The sequence below is a fragment of the Pristiophorus japonicus genome, chromosome 10 (genome assembly GCF_044704955.1).
Source record: "Pristiophorus japonicus isolate sPriJap1 chromosome 10, sPriJap1.hap1, whole genome shotgun sequence".
Classification (NCBI taxonomy): Eukaryota; Metazoa; Chordata; class Chondrichthyes; family Pristiophoridae; genus Pristiophorus; species Pristiophorus japonicus.
The window spans coordinates 191,924,820-191,939,828 of record NC_091986.1 but is presented as its reverse complement, the minus strand read 5'-3'; positions in this window follow the sequence as shown (position 1 = coordinate 191,939,828).

Genomic DNA, 15,009 nt, shown 5'->3' with positions numbered 1-15,009 from the left:
CCAGGATACCCATGAAAATTGTCACTGGTGCATCCGTGAGCGTAGTACCAGAATCGCTATATCTCGACAAATTGCATGATTTCCCATTGGAGAAATACAAGGTAGAGCTGCGAGGCTACTCAGGAGAGAAAATTCCTGTGGTAGGTTGTAATGGATATACAGTTGTAGCAGGCAAAGAGCAGACAGATAGGTGATCAAAACACAATGCTGAAAGTAGTGAACTAATCAGTATTGGGAGGGTCTGAGGAATCGGTGATGGTATGGATTATAATTGCCTATTGTATGTAACACTTGTTTATGTAGGTATAGCACACTTATAACGAATTAAAACTGTATGGGTAATTCATCCTTAACCTTAGTAACACATAACAAAACAGCAGAAGTCAGCAGTTACAATTTTGATTAGAAGTCTCTGAGGAAGAGATAAGAAAGCCGGTATTTTGGAACAGTTACTTCAGGCATAATATAAACTGTGGCAAAGTGCAAATCACAGAACAAACATAATTAACATATGATGGGAGAGAGACAATTGCATGTACCACTCAGAGCCAGTCTGATAAGAGACGACAAATCAATGTAACTCTGCTGATAGCAGTAGACCTATCGATGATTTTGTAGGAGGGTAGCTCCTCTCCAAAACCTGTATCAATTATACTTGAAACTTCTTGTATTTTGAAGGTTCCACGATTGAACTTTCCCTTGCATTTGCTCAAAATAAAGCCAGTTGAACCTAAGGTTTCATTTGTTTAATTCCGTGGTCATTATGCGAAGGGTGAGGTGTCGATTAACTATATCAGGTAGTCCGCCTCGAGGGAGAGAAGTCTTCCTTTTACTCCAACATAGGTCGATCACCGTACCGGTAAAATACATGGATCAATTTCAAAGCTCGCGTCTCTTAGTGGTGGCAGGTGACAATCCTGTCTTGCTAGGAAGAAATTGGTTGGGATCACTGAAGCTGGATTGGAGTGAGATTTTTCATGTTAAAACAAGATTTGCATTGAAGGATGATGTCATCAAGACGTATCCGAATGTGTTCTGCGAAACAGACAGTCCGATCCAAGGCTTCAAGGCGAGTGTCAGGGTACAGAAGGAGGCTGACCAGTTTACTGCAAGCCACGTCCTATACCATATGCAACTCAAGGAGAGAGTTGAGCAAGAACTCAAAAGACTGAGAACATTATCTCTAAGATATATCTATGTAATTGGGCTACACCTATTGTTGTTGTACCTAAGTCAGATGGTAAGGTAAGGTTGTGTGCTGATTATAAAGTAACCGTAAATCAGGTTCCAGAGGGTAATCTACCCAATACATTGCCAAATGTAGAAGATCTGTTCACAACTCTGACAGGTGAACGTGAAAATTTCATTTACTTTGCATCCAATTTCCATCCTTCCCTCACTTTCACATAGTCCATCTCCAACTCTTCCCTTCTCTTCCTCAACTTCTCCGTCTCCATCTCTGGGGATAGGCTTTTGACTAGTATCCACTATAAGGCCGCTGACTCCCACAGCTACCTGGTCAACACTTCCTCCCACCCCGCATCCTGTAAGGACCATTCCATTCTCCACCTCTGTCACATCTGCTCTGACGATGCCACCTTTCACACTAGTGCCTCTGACATGTCTTCCTTTTTCCTCAACAGAGGATTCCCCTCCGCCCTGGTTAATATGGCCCTCGACCATATCTGTTCTATTTCCCTGCTCTCACCCCTTCCCCTTCCTCTCAGAACCATGACAGGGTTCCCCTTGTCCTCACCTGTCACCCCACCAGCCTCCACCTTCAACGGATCATCCCCTGCGATTTCCGCCAACTCCAGCGCGCTCCCACCACCAATCACATCTGACCCTCCCCTCCCTTCTCAGCATTCTGAAGGGACCGCTCCCTCCGCGACACCCTGGTCCATTCCGCAGTCACCCCCAGCGCCCCCTCCCCTTCCCACGGCACCTTTCCTTGCAAGCGCAGGAGATGCAACACCTGCCCTTTTACCTCCTCCCTTCCCACTATCCAGGGCCCCAAATACTCCTTCCAGGTGAAACAGCGATTTACTTGTCCTTCTTTCAATTTAGTACACTGTATTCACTGCTCACAATGTGGTCTCCTCTACATTGGGGAGATCAAGCGTAGATTGGGTGACCGCTTTGCGGAGAACCTCTGTTCAGTCCACAAGTGTGACCCTGAGCTTCCAGTAGCCTGTCACTTTAATTCTCCACTCCATTCCATTCCCACTCTGACCCCTCTGTCCTCGGTCTCCTACACTGTTCCAACGAAGCTCAACGCAAGCTCGAGGTACAGTACCTCCTCTTTCTTTTAGGAACTTTACAGCTTCTGGACTCAACATCGAGTTCAAAAATTTCAGAGCGTATCCGTTGCCAATCTTTGGCTCCCTTCCCCCCCCCCACCTCACCCCACCACCCCCCCCCCAACCCCCACCACACCCCTCACAGCCTCTTTCTTTCTTTCTTTCTCCTTGTCTCTAATGGCAGTTGGTCATTATCCCACCATTCTCACCCTATTTTGACTAATGTTTTTCTAATTCCTGGCATTACCAATTGAATTTGGGCCATCATCCCTTTTGTCTCTCTAAGCTTTCCTGTCTTCCAACCAATCACAGACATTCCCTTTTGTTCTTTGTTCCCGCCCCCCCCCCCCGCCTTATTCAGTGCTTGTTAAGAATTTATTCTTTTAGAACACTCTCCAGTTGTGACGAAGGGTCATCGACCCAAAACGTTAACTCTGCTTCCTCTCCACAGATGCTGCCTGACCTGCTGAGATTTCCAGCATTTTCTGTTTTTGTTCCAGATTCCAGCGTCCTCAGTATTTTGTTTTTGTGTAGGTGGTCAGATCTTCTCAAAGTTAGATCTTACAAATGCCTACTTATAACTGGAGCTAGCTGAGGAGTCCCAGTCATGCTTCACTATAAATACTCATCGTATCGATTTAATAGGCTACCATTTGGAGTGTCTTCCGCCCCTACCATATTCCAAGGGGTGATGAACCAGATTTTGAAAGGCATTAAATGTTATTTAGATGGCAAATCCATAACGTCTTGAATGAAGTGCTCAAACGGCTAGAGAAGCACAGAGTATGAGTGACTGCTCACAAGTGTGAGTTATTTCAAAACTCAGTGGAGTACTTAGGGCACAGAGTAGACAAAGATGGAATTTTTTGAGGATGTTTCCAGTAAAGTGGACAAAGGAGAACCAGTTGATGTGGTATATTTGGACTTTCAGAAGGCTTTCGACAAGGTCCCACACAAGAGATTAATGTGCAAAGTTAAAGTACATGGGATTGGGGGTAGTGTGCTGACGTGGATTGAGAACTGGTTGTCAGACAGGAAGCAAAGAGTAGGAGTAAATGGATACTTTTCAGAATGGCAGTGACTAGTGGGGTACCGCAAGGTTCTGTGCTGGGGCCCCAGCTGTTTACATTGTACATTAATGATTTAGACGAGGGGATTAAATGTAGTATCTCCAAATTTGCGGATGACACTAAGTTGGGTGGCAGTGTGAGCTGCGAGGAGGATGCTATGAGGCTGCAGAGTGACTTGGATAGGTTAGGTGAGTGGGCAAATGCATGGCAGATGAAGTATAATGTGGATAAATGTGAGGTTATCCACTTTGGTGGTAAAAACAGAGAGACAGACTATTATCTGAATGGTGACAGATTAGGAAAAGGGAAGGTGCAACGAGACCTGGGTGTCATGGTACATCAGTCATTGAAGGTTGGCATGCAGGTACAGCAGGCGGTTAAGAAAGCAAATGGCATGTTGACCTTCATAGCGAGGGGATTTGAGTACAGGGGCAGAGAGGTGTTGCTACAGTTGTACAGGGCCTTGGTGAGGCCACACCTGGAGTATTGTGTACAGTTTTGGTCTCCTAACTTGAGGAAGGACATTCTTGCTATTGAGGGAGTGCAGCGAAGATTCACCAAACTGATACCCGGGATGGTGGGACTGACCTATCAAGAAAGACTGGATCAACTGGGCTTGTATTCACTGGAGTTCAGAAGAGTGAGAGGGGACCTCATAGAAACGTTTAAAATTCTGACGGGTTTGGACAGGTTGGATGCAGGAAAAATGTTCCCAATGTTGGGGAAGTCCAGAACCAGGGGTCACAGTCTAAGGATAAGGGGTAAGCCATTTAGGACCGAGATGAGGAGAAACTTCTTCACCCAGAGAGTGGTGAACCTGTGGAATTCTCTACCACAGAAAGTAGTTGAGGCCAATTCACTAAATATATTCAAAAGGGAGTTAGATGAAGTCCTTACTACTCGGGGAATCAAGGGGTATGGCGAGAAAGCAGGAAGGGGGTACTAAAGTTTCATGTTTAGCCATGAACTCATTGAATGGCGGTGCAGGCTAGAAGGGCTGAATGGCCTGCTCCTGCACCTATTTTCTATGTTTCTATGTTTCTATGTTTCTATGTTTCTACATCCAACCAAGGGAAAGCTGGATGCAATTAGAAATGCACCCACTCCCAATAATGTCACTGAACTTCGATCAGTTTTGGGTCTTTTGAACTATTATAGGAAATTCCTACCAAATTTGGCTACAGTGTTACATCCACTGAATGAACTGTTGAAAAAACAGGTCCATTGGAAGTGGTCAGAAGAATGCGACACAGCATTCAAAGAGTGTAAAAGCCAGTTGGTAGAGAATACCACAATGGTGTATCTCATCATCATAGGCAGTCCCTCGGAATCGATAAAGACTTGCTTCCACTCTTAGCATGAGTTCTTAGGTGATTGTACAGTCCAATACGAGAACCACAGTCGCTGTCACAGGTTGGCAGACAGTGGTTGAAGAAAAGGGGAGTCTGGTTTGCCGCACACTCTTCCGCTGCCTGCGCTTGATTTCTGCATCCTCTCGGCGATGAAACTCGAGGTGCACTTCCTCCAATTAGGGCAGTCTTTGGCCAGGGACTCCCAGGTGTCAGTGGAGATGTCGCACTTTATCAGGGAGGCTTTGAGGGTGTCCTTGTAATGTTTCTGCTGCCCACCTTTGGCTCGTTTGCCGTGGACGAGTTCTGAGTAGAGCGCTTGCTTTGGGAGTCTTGTGTCTGGCATGTGAATTATGTGGCCTGCCCAGCGGAGCTGAACAAGTGTGGTCAGTGCTTCAATGCTGGAGATGTTGGTCTGGTCGAGGATGCTAATAATGTTGGTGCAACTGTCCTCCCAGGGGATTTGTAGGATCTTGCGGAGACATCGTTGGTGGCATTTCTCCAGCGACTTGAGGTGTCTACCGTACACGGTCCACGTCTCTGAGCTATACAGGAGGGCGGGTATTACTACGGCCCTGTCGACCATAAGCTTTGAGGGCCTGGTCTTCAAACACTCTTTTCCTCTGGCGGCCGAAGGCTGCATTGGCACACTGGAGGTGGTGTTGGATCTCGTCGTGAATGCCTGCTCTAAGGGGATCTAATGAATCTAAGGAGATCAAGCTACCATGTGGTGCCTCTCCATATCGAGTTGGGGCAGTAATCTCTCATGTACTATCTAGTGGGGAGGAGAGACCAATTGCTTTTGCTTCACACACTCTTAGTGCCAATGAATGTAATTATGCGCAAATTGAAAGGGAAACTTTGGCATTAATTTGTGGGGCCACGAAGTTTCACAAATACTTGTATGGTCTGAAGTTTATCATTGTTACAGATCATAAGCCCGACAGCAATCCTCCATCCAAAGTCCCCAGACCCAACTTAAGCTGCAGCCCGAATACAGAGGGGCTTTGATTTTGACAGCATATGACATTGTGTACAGATGATCAGCTGATCACTGTAATACTGATGCTATGTCTAGATTGCCATCCCCATCACAAGTTACACCCAATAGGGAAGAAGTGTTCTATTTTTCATACATTGATGAACTGCTAGTCACAGCTGAAGAGATTGGTAGAGCTACCAAATGTGACCCAGTTATATCAAAGGGGTATGATTACATAGCAAATGGCTGGCCAAACCAGGTATCAGAGAAAGATATTCATCCGTTTTTCATTCATAGGAATGAATTATCAGTGCATAAAGATTGTACCATGTGGCGTGCAAGAGTGGTTATACCAAATAAATTCAGCTCCAAATTATTAAGAGATCTTCTTGACCAGCACCTGGGAATGTGCTTGACCAAGAGTTTTGCAGTTACTTATGGTGGCAAGGTCTAGATAAAGATATGTTGGGGAAGTCCAGAACCAGGGGTCACAGTCTAAGGATAAGGGGTAAGCCATTTAGGACCGAGATAAGGAGAAACTTCTTCACCCAGAGAGTGGTGAACCTGTGGAATTCTCTACCACAGAAAGTAGTTGAGGCCAATTCACTAAATATATTCAAAAGGGAGTTAGATGAAGTCCTTACTACTCGGGGGATCAAGGGGTATGGCGTGAAAGCAGGAAGGGGGTACTGAAGTTTCATGTTCAGCCATGAACTCATTGAATGGCGGTGCAGGCTAGAAGGGCTGAATGGCCTGCTCCTGCACCTATTTTCTATGTTTCTATGTTTCTATATATAGAGTACATTGTTAGTCAGTGTACAACATGTCAATCAGTAAGCAAGAAACCACCATCAGTACCACTACAGCCATGGAAATGGCCTCCCAGGGTGTGTCAAAGTTTACATGTCAATTTTGCTGAGCTAGAAGGACAGCAATTGTTCATTGTGATTGATAGCCATTCAAAGTTGGTAGAGATGTTTCCAATGCGGAAAATAACAAGTAAAAGACTAGACATTTTGTGAAGATTGTTTTCTTTATTTGGCTTCCCAGAAGAAATTGTTTCTGATAATGGACCTCAATTTTGTTCAGAAGAATTTGCACAGTTCACGAGCAAAAATGGTGTGAAACATACCAAGGTTCCACCGTACCAGCCTGCTTCAAACGTGCCGTCATCAAAGAAATGTTGCATCCAAATCCAAAGAAATGACAGTTGTCGTTGGACCACAAATTGGCTAATTTTCTAATTTCGTTTCATAATACTCCTCACATAACTACTGGTAGAACACCAGCAGAGTTGTTTCTCAAGCGACAGCCACGAACTTGTTGTTAAAGCCAAACTTGGCACAGTCCGTAGAAGAGAAACAATTAAGACAGAAAGAGAATCATGATAGAGGTAGAGTAAGAGAGAGAAGTGAAATTAAATCAGAAGGTGAGAGTGAAGAATCATCACGATAAATGGTTAAAGTGGTTACCAGAAAGAGTGGTGAAGATATGTGGTCCTCGCACATATTTGGTCAAGATGTTTGATCATGGACAGGTTAGGTTTGTTCACATTGATCGTATTTTACCGACAGATGTGGAAGGAGTTGAAAGTTGGAATGATTCAATTATTTGTGATGCATCAGCTAGTCTTATTACAAGTACAGTACCAGTAGCTTATCCTACATCAAATGTACAAGAAACAAGTCCAAAAATAAGTCAGAATTTACATCTGAGTCCGAGTCAGACAGACAAACAGTCTGAAGTCGTAGAAAGTTCAAATGTAGATCAAGGGCATCCTTTGGAGACAAATTCCCCTCAGGATCAGCCTAAAATGAGTCCAAGTTTCGGCCTCAGTTGCTCCTGATTTTTTGGAGCAACTGGTGTAGAACGGAGTATCTTAGAAATTTTAATTCTCGGCATTTAGTTTGCTCCAGTTCTAGTCAGTTAGAACAGTTTCACTTTGGAACAGAATTTTTTTTTCAAAAGGGGGCGTGTCCGGCCACTTACGCCTGTTTTCAAAGTTTCGGCAGTGAAAACTTACTCCAAACTAACTTAGAATGGAGTAAGTGAAGATTTTTGTACGCTCGAAAAAACCTGATCTACACTTTAGAAAATCAGGCGTAGGTTACAAATCAGACGTAGGGAATGGGGGAGGGGGGGTTTAAAGGGAAGTTTACAAACATTAAACACTTCAGTTTTACAAATATACAGCCATCATCTATAATAAATGATAAAAACATCAATAAATCAACCAATAAATCAATCAAAAAAAATTAATAAGAAATAATTTTTATTTTTAAATCAATAAATAAAACATTTTCTACTTACAGGGATGCCCCCCGCCCCCTCCCCAGTGTGTCTCTGTCAGTGTCTCTATCTCTCTGTCTGTCTGTCTGTGTGTGTCTCTCACTCTCTGTCTGTCAGTGTCTGTGTTTCTGACAGCGAGAGAAGGGGTATAGAGGGAGAGAGAGGGGGGGCAGGGGGAGGGGAGGGAGGGAAGGGGGAGGGATGGGGAGAAGGGGGAGAGGGGGGAGAGAAGGGGGGAGGAGAAGGGGAAGGGGAGGAGGAGGGGAAAGGGGGGGAAGGGGAAAGGGGGGAAGGGGAAAGGGGGGGAGGAGAAGGGAAAAGAGATGGGGGAAAAAGGGGAAAGGGGGAGAGGAGAAGGGGAAAGAGAAGGGGGGGAGGAGGAGAAGGGGAAAGAGAAGTGGGGGAGAAGGGGGGTGGGAAAGGAGATGGGGGGGTAAGGAGAAGTGGGGGTAAGGAGAAGGGGGAGGGAGGCTGAACGGGCCGGGCCCGGCTGGGCCCAAGACTTCAGGCAGGGCCCATCCCCAGCATCAGATTTACAGGTAGGTGGCATTGGGTCGGGTCGGGTCCGGGGTCCGGGGTTGGGAACGCGGGTCGGGTCGGGGGGGGGGGGGGCGGAGGGGGTTCGGTTCGGGTCGGGGGTGGGAGGGAGGGAGGGAGAGGGAGGTCAGGTCGGGTGGGGGGGGGGGAGCGCGGGTCGGGTCCAGTCCGGGGGGTCGGGTCCGGTCCGGTCCGGGGGGTCGGGGGGGGGGGAAGCGGGAGTCGGGTCGGTGTCAGTGTCGGGTCCGGTCCGGGGGCAGGGGGGGGGAAGCGGGAGTCGAGTCGGGTCGGGAGGAAGCAGGAGCTGGGCATGGGAGGCAGCCTTATGCAGGCAGCCCCAATGAGGCCATTCAGTCAGGGCTAGGGGCTGCGTGCTTCGGGCCCCTCCCACACAGTTCTGGGCGCCTGGAGCTACTGCGCATGCGCGCCCACTGTAGCGCGCATGTGCAGAGGTCCCGGCACTGTTTTCAGCGCAGGGACCTAGCTCCGCCCCATACAGCTCGTGCTGCGCCGCGCCAGCTGCAGAAGACCTGCAGGGAGCCGGAATATCTGCACGTTTTTTTTAGGCGCACTTTCTGGTGCGAAAAATGGGCGTCCAGGTTGGCGCGGCCTGAAACCTGGGCCCCATATTTGGAAAGTTCTGTTCGAGAGCGAAGGTATCCACTTTGAAACAGTATACCCATGGTTAAGTTTGATTTGTAAATATGGTAAAATAAGTCCATGGGCTAGATTTTCCACTTTTGTGCATATCGCTCAAAAATGGACATTATATCCGGCATGGGCGCTAACAATGAGTTTTCAGATTGTCGGCTTCTCGCCCATTCTCAAAGCACCAATCTCCATTTTTGAAATTGGGCGTTACCGCGAGCGATATGAAATGGGTGGTAGCATTAAATCTCGCTGACCTTCTGCCATAAAGTGTCGTAGTCCTTAGCAATGGCACGGCAATGCTCAATTCCCGCAATTCAGGAGGTCAAGGGTCATCATGACATGCGCAGAATAGGAGACAGAGAGAGAGGGAGCTGAGAGGCACTGAAGGCGTATGTGGCTGTGGTGTGTGCTTGTTTGGCTGTTCTGGGAGACACGAGGGAGATTCACCATCAGCACAAAGCCTACTAAGCACCAAGAACATAGTTGGCTCCGAGTTTTTGTCCAACAAATAAGATATAACACAGAAGGGATGGAGGAGGCTCTGGAGCTGGTAGCCAGGAACACTGGTGGCAGAGGGCTCCCAGTGGTCCCGGAGGCGGCACTGCACCCCAAGGTGCCGCACCCCCATTGCCAATCACACACGAGAGCCAGCAGCAACATCTTGCTTCTGGCTCGGAGCACGTTCCCACCTCGGGACTGTCCTCTCCCGTATCCGTCTAAGCAGCAGTTCGGCCGTCATCCCCCCGTCCCCCAATGAAGCATCGCCTGAGGAACTCCTCGGCCAGGTGGCTTGGAGTCAGGAGGGGAAGGGGTAGAGGTGGGGAGGCAAAGCGGGGGGGGGGGGCAGGGTTGTTTTTTTACAGAAATATTGATGATTTCAGACAAATGTTCAGTTTAAATGTTTTTTAACAAAACCTTGTTGCGCATTGGCTCAGATAGCTGCACCGTTACACACTGGTGATTCCTTAACATCAAAGGGTATAATCACACTTAAATTCAATCAACTTAAACTTTAACTGTCACCAAGGTGATGCCCACCATTGATGTATGACCTGCATAATTTAGGACAACTGGCACTTCAACGTTAATCCTTCCAACAATGCTGAATAACTGATAATTGCTTCTTGAACCCCTGTAAATATAGGAACGATTGTTTTGTGTTGGACTCAAAATCTGGCCACACCATATTTGAATTTCACAAACTGAATCATAAAATCTGGGACCTAAACCATCTTCCTGTTCCAGCACTTGTATTTCGAATTTTATTGTGCACCGTAGCTCCATACCACTGCTATTTATGGCAGTACTTCTACGAAATTTAAATCACTTTGCCAAAGCTAATCATGCACATGTATGTTGATGTGCACAGTTAGCCAATGCATCATTGTAGAGTTAATAGGGGTGTGTGAGAACACCACCGCAGGTCGGGGCTATAAATGGAACTGGAGCGCCGGGCCATGGAACACCGTGGGAAAAAGTGCGGCAAATGAGGGTACAGGGCCCAGAAGAGTCGAGGGCCCAGAGGCAGCACAGGCCAGCCCACACTGTGATATGTGTGCGCACTAGGTCCGTGCAGCAGAGCAGGTCTCCATTCGTCCTGGTTCAACCCTTGCTACTGGATAAAGGCCCAGCTCTGTCGAGCCCATGTGGTGGCTGATGTGCAACGGTCACCACACGTTTAAAAAAAATCTACGCACGGACATCTTCTATCCCCTCAATTGGTGATCAGGACTGGAACGTCGGGTACTTCATTGAAACATCTGTGAACTCTTGTGGAAGCAAGTCATCCTCGTTTGAGGGACCGCCTATGATGATGATGATGATGACCTGCACACCCAGCCACGTGTCAGCCTTGTAACTACCACCAACGTTCTTTCAGGCAAAGTGTTCATTGATGAGCTCCTCATGTAAGGCTCTTGCAGCTATCATGCCACCACGGGCCCTTTCATGCAGTCTACAGGGGACAGGGGCATGGCTTCAGCATCAGCCTGATTGTCTGGGCCAACGTCAGCATCCGCCTCCTCGTCTTCCTCTTCCTCTCTGTGGTGAGGTGGCCTGCCAGACTCATCAGGCAATTCTTGTCCCCTCCTGATAGACAAGTTGTGCAGCATGGAGCACACCGCTACGAATTGAGCTACCTGCTCAGGGTGGTATTGGAGCTTGCCTACTGAGTGGTCCAGGCATTTAAAGCTCTGCTTAAGCACTCCAATGCTTTTCTCCACGATATTGCGAGTGGCTCTGTGGCTCTCGTTGTATCGCCTCTCTGCTTCAGCGTGGGTGTGACGCTGTGGGGTCATCAGCCAGGTGCAAGGCCATATCCTTTGTCACCAAGCATCCAGCATTGACCTTGTGGCTGATTGTTAAACAAGTCAGATATAGTGATCTCATACAGGATGTGAGCATCATGGATGCTGCCTGGAAATTGAGCATTCACTGCCATAATTATTTGCTGGTGGTCGACAACGAGTTGGACACTCAGGGAGTGGAATCCCTTGCAGTTCCTGAAAACCTCTGCATCCTGAAATGGTGCCCGCATCACGATGTGCGTACAGTCTATTGCTCCCTGCACCTTAGGGAAATTGGCAATTCTGGATAATCCTAGAGCCCTCTCAGTCTGTGCCTCCTTGGTCACGGGGAAGGTGATCAAGTCCATCATATGTGCGCACAGAGCTTCAGTGACCTGTCTAATGCAGCAACATGTGGCATGCTGAGACAGACAGCAAATGTCGCCAGCTGAGGCCTGCAAAGAACCCGACGCGTAGAACGACAGTGCTGCAGTAACTTTGACCTCGACGTACAGTGCAGTACTGATGGTGCTGGCAGGCTGCAGATCTCCCCTTATGAGCTGGCATACCTCAGTGATAACCTCTTCGTGGAAGCCCAGTCTCCGAAAGCAGGTGATGTCGGGCAAGTCGAGGTAAGACTGCTTCTCCCTGTATTGCGGGGGGTGTAACGTCTGGTCCTCCTCGTCAGTCTGGCACGTCTAACATTGGGCACATAGTGCAGTGGAGCGTGCCTTCAGCGATCTCAAGTCTGCTGCATGTAATTGGTCATCAAGAATGGGTGAGAAAGGACAGGCCCCATTGTAATAGCTCTCTGTTTTCCACCGATTGGTCACAAAGAATGAATATCCCGATGAAGACACCTATTTAATTCCAATCAGTCACAGTATGGTCAAGATGTTTGTACAGATGTTCACATCAACTCTAAAGACCTGCAGAGTACATCCGAACTCCCCCAAGGTTGAAGCACAGCAGGCTTTTAAAGGATGTGACATGTGACGTAGAACATGACATCCATAACGCTGTGATTAGTTCCGGTTAGTTCCTATGTCTATGTTGTTATAATTCCTTCTTCATTAAGGAGGGAGAAGTGTCACCTGACAAGTTCCTGAGTTAATAGCCATCTTGGAGTCTGTGTGTGTTGTGAGGTCGTAAGGAATATCTGACACCTTTACCTACCTCTTCTGTCCAATTAATATCGGGGTCATTGAAATACCCATGATTATTATTCTATGTTTTTTACCCATTTCCCGAATTTGTCTGCATATTTCTTCCTTCCGCACCCTTCCATTAATAGGTGGTCTGTAGATGACACCTATTAGTGTGATTGATCCTTTATTATCTTTTATCTCTATCCATATTGATTTTATTTCTGTTTTGCTTTTAGCTGCGTCACTTTTTTCTACTGTGATTATGTTATCCCTAATAAGTACAGCTTCTCCACCTCCCCCGTTTCCCTCTCTATCTTTTCTAAATATGTTTAATTCCCAATTCTGATTTTTCTGTAGCCATGTCTCAGTAATCCCTATTATGTCTGGTTCATCGCGACGCATTATTGCCTCCAACTCCCCTGTTTTATTATGGACACTGTGTGCACTGCTGTACAGACAGTTTAACTCATTTTCAATAGGCTTTCCTCTCACTTTATGTTTAACCATCTTTTTAGATTCCTGTTCTATAACTCTATTCCCTTGCCATCAATGCCCTCCCTTAGTTTATTCTTTCCTATGCTTTCTTTTCCTGTTTTGTTTATATTACTGGTTACATTTCTTATAGACCCCTCCCCCATCTTACTAGTTTAAAGCTTTTCCCACTTTCCGCTAGGACCCAGTTCAGTTGGAGCCCATCCCATTGGTACAGCTCCTTCCTGTCCCAGAACTGGTGCCAGTGTCACATGAAAAGGAACCCCTTTTCCCACACCAGCCCTTTAGCCACGTGTTAATTCTCCTAATCTGTCTGCTTCTATGCCAATTTGCACATGGCTCGGGCAATAATCCAGAGATTATTACCCTCGAGGTCCTGTTTTTAATTCAGCGCCTAACTCCTGATACCCTTTCAGCAGGACCGCCTCCCTGTTCCGACCTCTGTTGTTTGTTCTAACATGGAGCACGACAACTGGATTTACCCCCTCCCTTTCCAAGCTCCTCTACAGCCATCATGTGATATCCCTTGCCCTGGCACCGAGTAGGCAACAGACCCTTCGCGATTTTCGTTCTTGGCTACAGAGGACGCTATCTATCCCCTTAATTATAGAATCCCCTATCACTACCACATTCTATGTAATGAGACAGGGTTAATTAGTAATCTAGTAATAAAGAATCCTCTGGGGCAGAGTGATCATAATACAATAGAATTGCACATTACGTTTGAGAGTGACTTGCCTAAGTCCGAAACTAGAGTCTTAAACATAAATAAAGCAAAAATTACAGAGGTATGAAGGGCGAGTTGGCTAAGGTGGATAGGAAAAATAGATTAAAAGGTATGGCAGTAGATAAGCAGTGGCTAGCATTTAAAAAAATATTTAATAATTCTCAATGAAAATACATTCCATTGAGAAACAAAAACGCCACAGGAAAAGTGATCCATCCGTGGCTAACTAAAGAAGTTAAGGATAGCATTGATTGAAAGACGAAGCTTATAATGTTGTGAATAGTAGCAAGCCTGAGGACTGGGCCAGTTTCATAAACCAGCAAAGGATGACCAAAAAATTGATAAAAAGGAAAAAAATAAAATATGAGAGAAAACTAGCAAGAAATATAAAAACAAATTGTAAGAGCTTCTACAAATATGTAAAAAGGAAGAGAGCAGCAAAAGTAAACATTGGTCCCTTAGAGTCTGAGGCAGGAGAAATTATTATGGGGAATAAGGAAATGGCAGAAGCTTTAATTATTTTGTATCTGTCTTCAGGGTAGAAGATGTAAAAAGCATACCTAAAATGGTGGGGAACCAAGGGTTTAATGAAGGAGAGGAACTTAATGCAATTAATATAAGTAGAGTAAAAATACTTGAGAAACTAATGGGACTAATATCCGACGAATCCCACGGACCTGATGGCCTACATCCTAGGGTTCTAAAAGAGATGGCTGCAGAGATAGTGGATGCATTAGTTCTGATCTTTCAAAATTCCCTAGATTCTAGAACTGTCTCAGCTGATTGGAAGGTAGCAAATGTAACACTGCTTTTAAAGAAAGGAGGGAAAGAGAAAACAGGGAACTACAGGCCAGTTAGCCTGACATCAGTCTTCAGGAAAATGCTGGAATCCATTGTTATGGAAATGATATCAGGGCACTTAGAAAATCATAACATGATTAAGCAGAGTCAACATAGTTTTATGAAAGAGCAATCGTGTTTGACAAATTTATTCGAGTTTTTTGAGGATGTAACTAGCAGGGTAGATAAAGGGGAGCCAGCGGATGTAATATATTTGGATTTCATTAAGGCATTTGATAAGGTGCCACATCTTATTACACAAGATAAGGGCTCATGGGATTGGAGGTAATGTATTAGCATGGATAGAGGATTTTTTAATGGACAGAAAACAGGTCTTTT